General features: G+C 37.5%; 1 protein-coding gene across 5 annotated transcripts in view; it reads left to right on the plus strand.

The window, feature by feature from the left end:
* The window catches only part of ALPK1 (alpha kinase 1), a 134,880-nt gene that overhangs the window by 7,087 nt on the left and 113,850 nt on the right, over window positions 1–13,943 (plus strand). For all 5 annotated transcript variants that reach the window (XM_039217262.1, XM_039217264.1, XM_039217265.1 and 2 more), the window contains one exon: window positions 2,092–2,222. The gene's annotated coding sequence lies outside the window, so the exon portion shown is untranslated. The remainder of the gene's footprint in view (window positions 1–2,091; window positions 2,223–13,943) is intronic.

Genomic DNA, 13,943 nt, shown 5'->3' on the forward strand with positions numbered 1-13,943 from the left:
GGCTAGAGAAGAATATGTTTTGTAGTTGAGGTCTATTTTCTGAGAATTCAAGGTACCGTAATCTGGAAAAACAAAGAGTTAGCACCAAGTATAAACACCTGTGAGTTTTGTCTGTAAACTTGGCAAGGGAAAGGGCTTTGAACAGATTTCTTTCAAGTAAGGAGCCAGTAATTACTTTAAACTTTTGTATGTATATAATATATATTGTATATATATATAAATATATTATATATAAACATATATATGTTTAATTATATATCTAAGTTTAAGTAAGGACTTAATATATAAATAAACTTAAGTTTAAGTAAGGCTACTTTCAAGTAAAGAGCCAATAATTACTTTAAACATATATATATAAGTTTTAAATTTATATATATATATATACATACATATATATTAAAGCCTTATGTAAATCATGATGAATGTTATAAAATCTCACATAACATAATACTGTGTAATGAGCACACTTGACATATTAAGCTGTAACAATTCCCCTTATGTCCTATGTGATCCAAGTTTGAGTTTAGAACCTGGAATTTTCCGTAAGAATGTACATATCCATTTCAAACTATTTCTGAAACTCCATGGTTCCTCCCATTCCAAGAGAAGTTCAGTGACCCCTTTCCCTGAACACAATACACATACTACTTTTACTGTCCCTTAATCTATTTCAAATGATGATGGCTTTTTAGCATAAAATGCTCATTGACAATGCTTTCCTGAACATGTTTTAAATATTTATTTTTGAGAGAGAAAGAGAGTGCACGTGTGTGCACACATTGGAGACGTACAGACAGAGAGGGGGACAGAGGATCCAAGTAGGCTCTGTGCTCTCAGTGCAGATGCTGGACTTGATGTTGGACCCAAACTCACCAACTGCGAGATCATGACCTGAGCCGAAGTAGGCCGTTTAACAGACTGAACCACCCAGGCACCCGTGTTTTCTTGAAATGTTAAGCATCTATGGTTTGAAGAACTTTAATAGGAATGTGCATTCAACCTTTGATGTAAACTCATTCCGTATTTTTGTTATTGTTATTTGTTGGCTCTCTATATGGTAGAGTCTTTGTTTCTTGTTATTGACAGTGACATCTATTTTTGACACTGATGTTGTAATTTGCTCTGTCTATAGAGTTCTCTGAGATAGACTAATTTAAAAGAAAGAATATTATCTGGTGCTATTGTTCTCCTATGTCTAAAGAAGAGGAAAACATGATTTTAGCTTTAACATTAGTTATATAGTAATACAGTTTTTTTTCAAAGTATGGTGTACAAACTACTGATTTTAGATAGCATCTGTCTTTGAAAATTTGAGTTACATGCTTAGTTTAATGTGAATCAAAAACATAATTAGCTCATAAAATTTATGACTTCATAGATATTATTGCTCAAGAGGATGCTAAGTAAAAAGAAAGTGAACTGTTTACTACTGATTTTAAGAAAACAAGTAAATAAAAAAAAAAAAAAAAAAAAAAACAAGTAAATAAATACTCTTATAGGTAGTAGCAGATATGGTAAAAATTGTGAAGGTGGCTAAAGTTTTGGAAATATTGAACTAATGTGTTTGCTAAGTGGATATTTTCTGAACCGCTGCAGAAATGTGAACCTCACTTGTCCTTGGTTACACTGCTCAATTAGTAATACAATCTGTTAAACATTTTTAATTATAGATGTACAAAATATTCGATAAAAAATGCCTTAGCAAACTTTCACCAGACCTACAGTCCTCATGAATTGTCATAACATTGAAGGAATGTAGAAGATAGACACCGATATCATTCAAGGGTGGGGAGGAGTGCTGTGCATTGAAGTGTGAGAGAGGGGGAGGAGACATAAATATCACCTAGGTCAAAGGCCATTGATGTATCATGTAGTGTGCCAATGGCCATGAAAAATGGTCATATTGTTCATTTCTTGGGGGGAATCCATTCTAGGGAGGATGTAATTCTAAATATGGAGAAAATTTACAAAGATGTTTATCATAAAGGTATTTATGATAACAAAGAATTACAAGCATTCTAACAAAAGGGACAGGTTAAGCAAAATAGAGTACAATAGTCCCTCCATTATCCACGATTTTGCTTTCCACAGTCTGAGTTACCTGCAGTCAACCACTGCCGGAAGCAGATGATCTTCCTTCTTCGTCACATGCCTGGGTCATTCACCTCACTTCATCTCATCACGTAGACATTTTATTGTCTCACATAATCACAAGAAGAACAGTGAGTACAGGCATATCTCATTTTATTGTGCTTTGCTTTATTGTGCTTTGCAAATACTGAGTTTTTTTATAAACTGGAAATTTGTGGCAACCCTGGGTTGAGCAAGTCTGTCAGTGCTATTTTTTCAAAAGCATTTCCTCACAATTTTCTCTGTATCACATTTTGGTAATTCTCTTAAAAGTTTCAAACTTTGTCATTATTGTTATGTTTGTTATGGTGATCTGTGATCAGTGACGGTTAGCTCAGATGGCAGTTAGCATTTTCTAGCAATAAAGTATTGTTTCATTAAGGTATGTACATTTTTTAGGCATAATGCTATTGCACACTTAATAGACTAGCATATAAACATAATTTTTATATGCACTAGGAAACCAAAAAGTTCATTTGACTCCATTTATTGCAATAGTTGCTGTATTGCGGTGATCTGGAACTGAACCCGAAATATCTTCACAGTATGCCTATATAATAAGATATTTTCAGAGAGAGACCAAAACAGCCACATAAAGTAACTGTTTTACTTTATTATTGTTGTTAATCTCTTCCTGTGCCTAATTTATAAATGAAACTTTATGTATGTATGTATAGGAAAATAATATGGTAGATATAGGGTTCAATATGGTATCAGGCATTCATGGTCTTGGAATGTATCCCCCAAGGATCGAGGGGGGGACTACTGTATATCGGTAAAACAAGATGAAGAATAGTACTAGCATAGAAAATGCTGAGTGAAAACTATTGTACTTACAACTATGTAATACATACATCAAATGATATAGATATAAATTCACAAATATTCTAAAACTGGTTATTGTCTTATGGTGGTAGATTAATAGTTCCTTTTCCTTTATTTTTGTATATATAATATATTTTATATTGACTTTTTATATTACTATATAACATATTTGTATTGCTTTTTAAAAGTTTAGTTATTTTGAACAAGAGACAGAGAGAGAGCAAAAAGGGGCAGAGAGAGGGAGAAGGAGACAGAATCCCAACCAGGGTCCATGCTGTCAGCACAGAGCCCAATGCATTGTTCAAACTCAAGAACAGGGAGATCATGACCTGAGCTGAAGTCAAGAGCCAGTCACTGAACCAACTGAGCCAGGTGCCCATATATCACATTTTTTTAAAGTTTATTTATTTAATTTGAGAGAGAGACTGAGAGAGAGCAAGTTGGGGAGGGTCAGAGAGAGGGAAAGAGAGAATTCAAGCCCAATGTGGGCTTGAAGCCACAAATCATGAGATCATGACCTGAGCCAAAATCAAGAATTGGTCACTTACCTGACTGAGCCACCCATGTGCCCCAATACTTATATTACTTTTTGACAAAACTCATATATTAAATAAACTATGCTGCTGTATAGGAAATATAATTGTTCAGTCTTTGGAAAATAAATTTTACCTTTTCTTTATTTGACATAGAAATAACTTGCTATTTGAAAGAAAAGAGGATTGAGTCTCAGTGCTAGAGTGAACAGGCATAACAGAATCAGGGAACAGAGGGGGGAAATACCAATTAAAACACTTAACTACTAGTTGATTTTTCTTGCATTGGTTGCTTCAATGTCAACCATGGCTTTTACTGAAGTCAACTTATTTTTTTATTTTGAAAAAATGGAAAGGTGTCTTTTTTCTTTTTGAGGAAAAAAGTCAGGAAAGAGGAATGGGAACTTTACATGATATCTATGCTAATAGTTTCTTATTAGTTTCTCATTCTTTTGGATCCTATAACCTGGATTCACAAACTTATGTCTGTACATATGGTACTTACATCCATTTTTGCCATATCTTTGCATATACTCCTATTGTACCCCAAAGTATATTGTGTCATCAGCTTGCCCAGGAAGCTTTGCTTAGAATCTTAACCCTAGCATATATAGTTACTATGATACATTCCCCATTAGTGCATTATAAGCACTAAAAAATCTGCACAATTTTCAACAGAAGCCTTGTCCACTCATGATTGTTTTTCTTTTCTATAAGAAAAATCCTTAGATCTTCATTACATGTCCATTTGCTTGATCATTTCTTCACAATGACTTAATCTCTCATTAAAGTCTGGATGCTGCGGGTCATTATTCTCCGAGATAACTATATTCCTGCGCAGAAACTTGCTTCCCTAAATCATGCCCAAGTTACTGTGAGGGCTAATAACATGTAAGTGAATAGCATCTCTTCTGAGATATTAATCAGTCAGGTCTGATGCACGTTTCCTAACGTTGCAGGTTATTCAATAAGAAACATTTGAAGCGTTTTGAGCTCAGATTCCCTGCCACCCTGCACCTCCCCTCTTCTCCAGTGGGCAGGAGAGATAGGTAGGCGGACACCAGGAACCAGAAGGAGCTTCTAAAGGCACAGCTTGCCAGGCAGCCGAGAGGCAGACGAAACACCCTTACCCAGTTAATTCTGGGCTCTAGGTTCCAGCCTCTTAATGTAGATGAGGGAAGGCCCTTCACTTTGTAGCTCTCCATGGGACTTCTTGGGGCATACTCTGAGTATATTTCCACTTAATAAAATGACCTCTCTCATTTTCTGATCTTTCTTTCTTTGCAATGTTGACACTATTGACTTCTCCAAATTTTCTTTTTTGGTTTCCATATCACCATGCATTTCTGACACTTCTCCTAGCTCTCTGGCTGCACTTACTTCCCTTTGTTAACCCCGTTCTCTGCTCTCTGCCTCCTCTCACTCCTGCTGCACGTTCACATTGGTGAATGCCCGTTGCTGCACTTATACGGGTTTACAATCCTATGCTGAAGGCCCTGTGGCTCTTCTTCCAGAGTTCTGGAATGCCCAGAGGCATCTCACAGCTAAAATATTCAACCCTGGACTCATCATTTACCACCTCTATCAGTATTTTTTATATTGATATTTGGCAGTAAAAGCCATGTACTTGTCTAAGCTAAACATTTGGGGCTCACCTAGACCTCTTATTTACCAATAGCATCTAATCAGTTTTGAAGTGACATTGATTCCATTTCTTAAATATCTTTGGAAACCACCCGTATGTCTATTCTTTGTTCAAACCCTCAACATCTCACACCATATCCTAATCACCTCAAGTCTCTAGTCTATCTGCAGGCAATGTTTCAACAGTTATTTTGGGTCATGTAGTTCAGAGACTTCCTGTTTTCCGAGCATGTACTTAAATATGCTCTAATGATCCACCATCTGCCTTCTTCTCCAGCCTCATCTTTCAGCCCTAACCAATCAACACCCTAGATGAATCTAAGTTCCAGTGATACCTCAATACCTATGCTTTCTCAACTATGCCAGGCTCTTTATCACCACTACTGCTTCCTTTGCCTGAAAGACCATTCCTTTCTTTGGTGGCCTACTTTCTGAAAGATACACCTCAAGCACATTCCTCTGGGAAGACTTGACTGACATTGCTGCTCTCTACCAAAGCATGTGGCCACTTTGTCCTGGTGGACTCGACATTTCCTAGGACTTGGAGCATTCTTCTTTCCCAGAACTTTTTTTGCAGTAATCACTCTTGAAAACTAAGACTGTACCTTTTATTTCCAAATTCCCAGTACCTAGCCCAATGCATGAGACATTGTATGTCTCCAATATGGACTTGATAAATAAATAAAATTTCATGAGTTCCTCCTACTTTTCTGCCCTATTTCTTTTGTTTAGATGAGATTTACCACTACTTAAAGCTCCCTAGCTCACAAAGGACATAGTTTTTCCCCAGAATTAAATAAAACAATAAATCCATCAATTCAATATTTGAATAATTACATCTACTTTTTCGCACATATATAATGATATCTACTCAACTAGAGACTATAGAAGGTTGTGACATTTGAGAGGTTTTGGACCCTGCCAAATGCTTCTTCTGACTTGGTATTTTGGTTATTTTTTTTTTAAATCCTGAATGTTGCTCCATTTTAATGTACTTAAAGATTCCCAGAAGGAATACTATATATTCTGGGTTAACAGTCTCACATTTTTAAATGTTCATTTATTTACTTAGAGAGAGCAGAGAAGGGCCTGAGAGAGAGAGGGAAAGAGAGAGAACCCTAAGCAGGCTTCATGCTGTTAGCACAGAGCCTGATGCAGGTCTCCAAACCATGAACGTTGAGATCCTGACCTGTGACTAAACCAAGAGTCCGACACTTAACCAACTGACCCACTTAGGCGCCCCCCTTTTTAAAAAAATATTTATTTATTTACTTATTTTGAGACAGAGAGCGTGGAAAGGGCAGAGGAGAAGGAGGCAGAGGAGAAGCAGCTTGTCCATAGCATGGCCAATTTTTTGCTTTTGTGCTATTAGGTTATTTTTTTAAAAAAGAGTTTACTGTCTATTAAAAAAAAAAAACCCCATCTGCTGAGCCTCCCAGGCACCCCATCCTAGGAAAAGTTTTGATAAAGATTAATATTCACTGATGAGGGTTGACTACTGGGATTTGTCATTTGTGTTAGGTGGGATGTGGAGGGGCAGCAGAGTGGTAAGAAGGTCTAGTTCCAAAGCAAGGCTGAAAGAAAAACAGAAGACCATAAATATGGAAAGCATCCCTATGTTAACCATAAGTCATGAGGGAAAGGAAGTGCCACTAAATTATCTATGGTGTCACAGTGTTTTGTTAAACTACTTCTGACTACATCTAGACACCTCAGCTGAGAGGCAAAAATCAGACTGCTCAATTATAGTCAAAGAATACTTAGTTAAATTTTGAAAACTTACACTTTCAAAAACTTTATTGTAAATATATATGTATACATAACAATATGTATATATAAACATTATAATTATACAGAGAAATAATGATATGAAGAAGTTTATAGTCCTTATTTCATAGTGGGACTATTTTTCTGTTTTGCTGTATTTTCTCCAAAATTTTAAATAATGTCACCATTTTGCTCTCATTATAAAATAAAATGTTTCAAAAATCTAAGTTATTTAAAAATACATCAGAAATCACTACGGTACAACCTTCAAGATTTTCATGACTCAGGGAGCTTGAGTGGCTCAGTCAGCTAAGCATCTGACTTTGGCTCAGGTCATAATCTTATGGTTCATGGGTTTGAACCGCATGTCGGGTTCTGTGCTGACAGCTTAGAGCTTGGAGCTGCTTCGGATTCTGTGCCTTCCTTTCTCTCTCCTCTTCCCCTGCTCATGCTCTGTCAGTCTCTCTCTCTCTCTCTCTCAAAAATAAATAAATGTTATGGGGCACCTGGGTGGCTCAGTTGGTTAAGGTCCAACTTTAACTCGGGTCATGAGCTCACAGTTTGTGAGTTCAAGCCCCAGGTTGGGCTCTGTGCTATCAGCACAGAACCTGCTTCAGATTCTGTGTCTCCCCCTCTTTCTACCCCTCCCCCACTCATGATCTTTCTCTCTCTCTCTCAAAAATATATAAAAACATTAAAAAGGGGCGCCTGGGTGGCTTAGTCGGTTAAGCGTCCGACTTTCGCTTAGGTCATGATCTCGCAGTTTGTGGGTTCGAGCCCCGGGTCGGGCTCTGTGCTGACTGCCAGCTCAGAGCCTGGAGCCTGTTTCAGTCTGTGACTCCCTCTCTCTCTGACCCTCCCCTGCTCACGCTGTCTCTCTCTCTCTCTCCCCTAGAAATAAATAAAAAACATTAAAAAATTTTAAAAATAAAATAATAAAATAAAAAAATAAAAACATTAAAAATGTTTTAATAAATAAATGTTAAAAAATTAAAAACATTTTTTTTCATGACTTAAATATTTTTTGATAGAGCGCACTGGAAAACACCCAGCAGAAACACCCAGCAGGCTAGTAATACCTCTCACTTACAAGCCAGACACTACTATGTATGAAAAAGCACTACTTATTATGCAACATAGATCTCAGAAGTCACAGTATCTCAACACAGTTATTCCCCAAGTCACAGTTGTCAAGGAAAAGCTTTTTAGACCACAGCTGCATATGAACAAAGTGAAAGTTTGAATGGACACAAGGGAACCAGGGTTTTCCCCTGGGTAAGTTTTCCCTTCAAATAGCTCTATCTGCTCCCATTCAGCATCTTTTGACTGCACAGGTCATCTAAGAGCTGGCCTTTCATTTCACTTTCTTGGATAGGTCATTAGCTGAATCATTGGCTGAGGCAGATTTGGAGTTCAAAGTAGACAAGTTGAGAATGTGAAGCTTACCAGACATACAAGTCAGATACCCAGTAAACAGTTGAAAGTATCCATTGGAAAATTTCAAGACAGAAGTTTGGACTGGAGATACAAAGTTGATGATTGATATTTAAAACTCTGAGCTGAATGAGATCACCAAAAAGTGGGTTAATTGATTGATTGATTGATTGATTGATGAGAGAAAGAGAGAACATGCAAGCAGGGAAGGAACACAGAGAGAGGGAGGGAGAAAATCTTAAGCAGGCTCTACACTGCTCAACTGTGAGATCATGAACTGAGCCAAAACTGAGAGTTTGACATTTAATTGACTGAGCCACCCAGGCGCCCTAAGCCAAGGAGTGGACTTAGACGGAGAAGGGAGGAGGTCCAGAGACTGAACCTTTGCACATTTCAACATTAAGGGATCTAGAAAAAAGATGAACCAGCCAAAAAGCCTGAAAAGGAGAGATCAGTGAAGTAGGAGGAAAACCAAGAGTGTGTGGTATCCTGGATGGCAATAGAGAAGGGAAGGTGTGTGTCACATGCTACCTGCCACATGGTTTGGTAGATTAAAAAGAAGAGGAATGAGAATTGACCATTGGATGTAGCACAGTGGAGCTCACCAGTGACTTTGACAAGGGCAGTTTCAAGTGGAGTGATGGAGCAGAAGTCTAATTGAAGTGCATTTAAGAGAGAATGGGAAGAGACAGGTTGAAAGCTTGAGTAGGAGCAATTCTTACTAGGAATTTTGCTGCAAATGGCAATAGCTATTGATGAAAGTGAAGTCAAGAGACTTTTCTTCTAAGATGGGAGAAATAATGGCGTGTTTGTAAGCTGATAGGAATGAATCAATGGAGAGCAAAAACTCAGAGACAGAAGAGAAAAATGCAGCACTGAGTTTGAGTAAGGAGAAAGGTGCAATTATTGTTCGAATAGAGTAATTGCTTCCAGATAAGAGAATGGGTGATTCGTCTCTGAAAGCAAATGGTGGGGCAGAATATGGGCTGTTAGCCACTGTTTGATTGGTAGAGGTGAAGGGGAGGCTATAGAAGTCCTTTTCTGATTGCTGAAAATGAGGATAGAGGAGGGAGGAGAGAAAGTGAAGTTGGCCCCTAACAGAGTGCAAGGTGGATGGACCTGAGAATCACAGTGTGATTGTCTGGCAGCATTAATGGCATCACTGAGTTTTTTAGAGTCAGAAATTTAAAGGGAAATCGGGGGGCAGGGTTATTTTTCCCCCAGCATTGTTCAGCTGGGAGAAAATTTGGATTTAACTAGAGTTGTGATTTTGACATGAACATATTAAAAACAAGGGAGTCAAAGGTGTATGCATGTGGTGATGATGATCATGATTGACCATGAGAATTAAACTGGGTAGGGGGAGGAGAGAGGACCTCAAGGTGAGTGTGGGTCCATGGAAAGGTGATAGATCAATGGATTCTAGGTACCAGTGGGATTTTAGAATTGTTGGATTTGGGAGAATAAAAGAGGACAAGATGGATGGTATTGGGACAGAAAGTGAGATGCAATTTGAAAGTATGAAAGAGTTGCCTTGAAAGTGAATGCCTGAGGTTGGGTAAAGGACAAAATCTTGGCAAGAAGGATTTCAAGAAACCAAGAGTCCCTGATCACTACATAATTATTGAAATCTACAAGAATAGGGGTCATTTGGAGTAATGATGACGTGGGAACTAGAATGCCCTAGGTGCTGGCAGTTGATGTTAACAATGATGGGCAGTGGACTATGATGTAAGATTCAAAGACAGGGTAAGGGATATGCAGATTAAACAAGGAAGGCAAAAACAAGGTCTGAAAATGGCCAGAGGTCTCCTCATTTAGAACCAGTGGTTCAGAGGCTTAAGAGCACAAGCTGCCCCTTGAAAGATTTTTCAAGGTGGTTGAAAATGTAAAACACTATGAAGTGTAATACACTATTTCTAGCATATGAACAAGTAGTAACTATTATCATAAACTCTTTTAGCAAAATATTTACATAAATAACAGGGAGGACTTCCTCTCTCTGGCAATCCCCAAAAGTAGTAGACTTTTTTTTAAAGTAACTGAGTGGAAGTTTAGAACTTTGAGACAAGAGATCATTCAGAAAGGTTTTTTCAGCAAAGTCTCTTTATTTTCTGCATAACAAAACTGTCAGATAGTTCTAACCCTGATAATTTAGATCTCTGTTAGTAAAGTTTCTAAAAAGTCTAAAGATATTTGAAACCCCTACCCCTGTTTAAAGAGATGGGGAGAGATGTTTGTCCCCTGTTAACCACTTTGGACAGATTCTGGTCTTCCTTGATTGACATTTTTCCTTCATGTGTTTCTTTTTATTTTTAAATGTCTATTTATTTTATTTTATTTTATTATTTTTTAATATTTGTTTAATTTTGAGAGAGTGCAAGCAGGAGAGGGGACAGAGGATTGAAGCAGGCTCTGTACCGACAGCAGCAAACCTGATGCGGGGCTCAAACTCATGAACTGTGAGATCATGATCTGAGCCAAAGTTGGGTGCTCAACCAACTGAGCCACCCATGTGTCCCTATTCATTTATGTTTAATGTTTATTTAGCTTTGAGAGAGAGAGAGAGAGAGAGAGAGAGAGAGCAAGAGGGGAAACAGCAGAGAGAGAGAAGGGAACAGAAGATCCAAAACAGGCTCTGCATTGAGAGCAGACAGCCCCATGTGGGGCTTGAACTCATGAACCATGAGATCATGAACTAAGCCAAAGTCAGACGCTTAACCAGCTGAGCCACCCAGGTGCCCCTCCATGTGTTTCTAACGTGATGGACAGTGATGATCAACTGTAACTTCTCTAGTCTCATTTGGGACTCAGAACCTGAGTTTCCTCTCTTCTCCTACCTGGGTTGTTTCAAGTAGCAGTCATACAGCAATGCCTATAACATAATGAAGAAAATAAGGATTAGAGATTATTCCTTATTCTATCCATTATCTTATTATAATAAAGTCCTCTGTGTTTAATATATTTTTAATGTAGAAAGTTCTAAATTAGGAATGGATCAAAATCTATGAGCACCAATTTTGGGTAAGTTTTCACATGAAGTTTTGAATTAATTATTTTCTCCTAATTATAGAACTATGCATAGTCATTTTAGAAATCATGGAAAGAAGGGGAATATAGTCAAAAAGTATTACTGAAAGCGACAGATGCTAAATATTTTGGTGTATTTCCTTCTATTTTTGCAGACATTCTTAAAAATTGTGGTAAAATACACATAAAATGTGCCATCATAATCATTTTAAGTGTACAATATAGTGGTATTAAATTACATTCACATTCTTGTGCTACCATTTTATCCACAGAACGCTTTTCATCTTGCAAAACTGAAACTCTGTACCATTAAACAATAACTTCTCATTCCCCTCTCCCCCGAACCCCTTGGCAACCACCATTCTACTTTCTGTCTCTTATACATTTGACTACTCGAGCCACCTTATTTAAGTAGAATCATGCAATTTTGTTCTTTTTGTGACAGGCTTATTTCCTTTTGTATAATATCCCCAAAATTTACCTGTGTTAGAGCATTTGTCAAAATTTCCTTTTTAAGGAAATATATGTATATACCACATTTGTTTATCTCTTGATGGACACATAAGTTGCTTCCACCTTTTAGCTACTGTAAATAGTGCTGTTATGAACATGGTATACAAATAACTCTTTTTAAAAAATATTTATTTTAAGAGACAGAGTATGAGTGGGGAAGAGGCGGGGGGTGGGGGCGGACGGGAGATACAGAATCCAAAGCAGGCTTCAGGCTCTCAGCTGTCAGCACAGAGCCTGATGTGGGGCTCGAACCCACCAGCCATGAGATCATGACCTGAGCTGAAGTCAGATGCTTAACTGACTGAGCCACCCAGGTGTCCCCACAAATAACTCTTCAAGACCCTGCTTACCATTATTTTGGATATGTACTCAGAAGTGGAATTTCTGGATCATATGATAATTCTATTTTTATTTTTTGAGAAAATACCATAATATCTTCTTCCATAGCAGCTGTACCATTTTATATTCCCACCAACAGTGTGCTACAATTATAATTTCTTCACGTTCTGGCCAATACTCTATTCTTTTTTCCTTTTTTTTCCATAGTAACCATCCTAATGGGTGTGAAGTGGTATCTCATTGTGATTTTTGTTTGCTTTCCCTAATTATTAGTGATGTTGAGCATATTTTCATGTGGTTATTGACCCTTTGTATTTCTTCTTTTGAAAAATGTAAATTCAAGTCCTATGCTATTTTTAAGATTAGGTTGTTTGTATTTTTATTGTTGAGCTGTAGGAGTTCTTTACATGTTCTGGATATTAATTCCTTATCAGATGTGGATTTCCACATATTTTTCTCATTCCAGGGACTCCCTTTTCACTCTGTTTAATATGATCTTTGATGACCAGGAATTTTAAAATTTTATGTAGTCCAATTTATTTGTTTTTGTTTGTTTGTTTGTTATATGTGCTTTTGATATAATACCAAAGAAATCACTGCAAAGTTCAGTATCATAAAGATTTTCTCATGTTTTCGTCTAAGACATTTATAGTTTTAGGCTTTATTTTATTCCATTTTAGGCTTTATGTTTTTTAGTTTGATTTTGGTTTTGGTATAAGGTAAAGGTCCAACTTAATTCTTTTGCACGTGGACTTCCAGTTTTCCCAATGCCATTTATTGAAAAGGTTGTCCTTTCCCCATTGAATGGTCTTGGCACCCTTATCAAAAACCATTGGATGTGGGGCGCCTGGATGGCTTAGTCAGTTAAGCATCCGACTTTCGCTTAGGTCATGATCTCACGGTTCGTGGGTTCAAGCCCTGCGTCGGGCTTTGTGCTGACTGCCAGCTCAGAGCCTGGAGCCTGTTTCAGAGTCTGTATCTCCCTCTGTCTCTGACCCTCCCCTGCTCACGCTGTCTCTCTCTCTCCTAGAAATAAATAAAACATTTAAAAAATTTAAAAAAAAAAAACCTTGGATGTGAAGATTTATTTCTGGGCTCTCTATTTCATTGGTGTGTATGTCTGTCTTTATGCCAATATTACACTGTTTTGATTAGTGTAGCTCTGTAGTAAGTTTTAGAATCAGTAAGGTCAGTAAGTACAAGACCTCCAGCTTTGTTCTTCTTATTCAAGGTTGCTTCAGCTATTTGGTTTTTTTGAGATTTTAAATGAATTTTAGGGTGGGTTTTTTTCTATTTCTAGAAAAAACATCATTGATCTTCACTGACTTTTTAAAAACGTAGTAGCTATCACACTGTGTGAATAATGTTATATTCTGTTTTTCTTCCTTAACATTATGTTGTTAAAAAATAGACATTAGTGGGGCGCCTGGGTGGCTTAGTCAGTTGGGCGTCCGACTTTCGCTTAGGTCATGATCTCGCGGTTCGCGGGTTCGAGCCCCGCGTCGGGCTCTGTGCTGACTGCCAGCTCGGAGCCTGGAGCCTGTTTCAGTCTGTGACTCCCTCTCTCTCTGACCCTCCCCTGCTCACGCTGTCTCTCTCTCTCCTATAAATAAATAAAAAAATATTAAAAAAAAAATAGACATTAGTTCTTTTTATTTAAACATTTCATAAACATTTCACAATAACTACCTAAAGAAAAATGTACAAATGGACATATAACTGACAGAT

The sequence above is a fragment of the Hyaena hyaena genome, unplaced genomic scaffold (assembly GCF_003009895.1).
Source record: "Hyaena hyaena isolate Hyena2069 unplaced genomic scaffold, ASM300989v1 scaffold_674, whole genome shotgun sequence".
Lineage (NCBI taxonomy): Eukaryota > Metazoa > Chordata > Mammalia > Carnivora > Hyaenidae > Hyaena > Hyaena hyaena.